At 38.4% G+C, this 1,335-nt stretch overlaps 1 protein-coding gene across 1 annotated transcript in view; it reads left to right on the plus strand.

The window, feature by feature from the left end:
• Nucleotides 1-1,335, plus strand: part of LOC116686520 (transcription factor TBF1) — a 6,873-nt gene that overhangs the window by 3,194 nt on the left and 2,344 nt on the right. The gene's annotated exons all lie outside the window — the stretch shown is intronic.

Consider the following 1,335-nt stretch of genomic DNA (forward strand, 5'->3'; position numbering starts at 1 on the left):
CAAACCGACTCCAATGTTTTCACTCACGTTAGACGCCATATTGCTCGAAGAATAACATCCAGTTGTACTGCAGCTTGGTGGCTAACCTTCAAAATAAAAGTTCTTACGCTTAAAAAAAGTAAGCACAAGCAAGTAAGTTAAAAGTAGCATCTTTTTTTAGTCATTTGTGAAACGTCTTGCTCTAAGCCGGCTGCTGCTAGAGACCAATGTTATTTCTCCAGGTTGGAGGAAGGCTCGTTTTGATAAGAATGAGTTTGTAGCTCATTGTTAACCTTACTACGTTAGGAAAGATGCATCATTTGTGATTTAACATCATTTCGATATAGAGTAATTGATCCCAGAAGTTTGAATCTGTGAATATCCCTCCTATGTTGCTCACGCTTATAAAATCTCGAGCACGGTTTATGAATCCGTGCGCACAGTTTATTATTTATTTATTATTATTTTTTTACTCCGCTGACCCCAGGGTGGCTCCGTATGTCTCTGTGATAAAGAGCCGAACTGCCTCACATTCATTTAACCCTGGGGGCCCTGAGGCCATTTTTACAGTTTAATTTCCGTCTGGATTTATTTTATAAAAAAGCTTGTAAAACATCAACCCTGTTGTCTACAGTCAAGACATGAACATCATTTTTTTTAGGACAAACTGGTTATTAGATATGGGGCAGTGAGGCCCATTGCATGTAAAAATGGTTGTAGGGCCTAAAGATAAATAAATAAATGAATGAATCTTCCAGATATGATGATATCAAGACAGATAAGTAAACCTCTAAAACACTTCTCATTGTCTTGGGAGTCACACTGTGAAGAAATAATCAATTATAACTTTACAGTGAAAAATCATGCATTTTTCCAAAAAAGTCAAGACGTTTGCTCTCATGCATTACTTATGCCAATCATAAACAAATAATGTCATATTTATTGATATTCACCCACAGCAATGTTATACAAGCAAATATGTGTCTAAATAGTGCATTATTTGGCCTTCATAGGTTATATAGGCATTTTTGTCTTGCCTTCCATACAAGAGGGGTGCTCTTATCTCCCATATATGGGCAGTACTTCCTGAAACAATAGACAGGACAGCAGAGAGAGAGAGACGGAGGAGCGAGCAGCGGCAGAAATGAGCCAAAACGCGATGAATTATGGACATAAAGTGGATCAATCTTGGATATAACAGTATGGATTTAAAGCCCAAAGAGGTTGAAGTTCCAGGCTGGATAGAAAATCCCCTGTAGAGGCTAGAAAGACCCGGAAAAGACCGCCGTAAAGGCGAACTCGTCAGGATTTAAACGAAACCGAAAGTGAGTAAATCGCTTGTATGGTTCAAAAGTT

The sequence above is a fragment of the Etheostoma spectabile genome, unplaced genomic scaffold (assembly GCF_008692095.1).
Source record: "Etheostoma spectabile isolate EspeVRDwgs_2016 unplaced genomic scaffold, UIUC_Espe_1.0 scaffold383, whole genome shotgun sequence".
In the NCBI taxonomy this organism is placed as follows: Eukaryota; Metazoa; Chordata; class Actinopteri; order Perciformes; family Percidae; genus Etheostoma; species Etheostoma spectabile.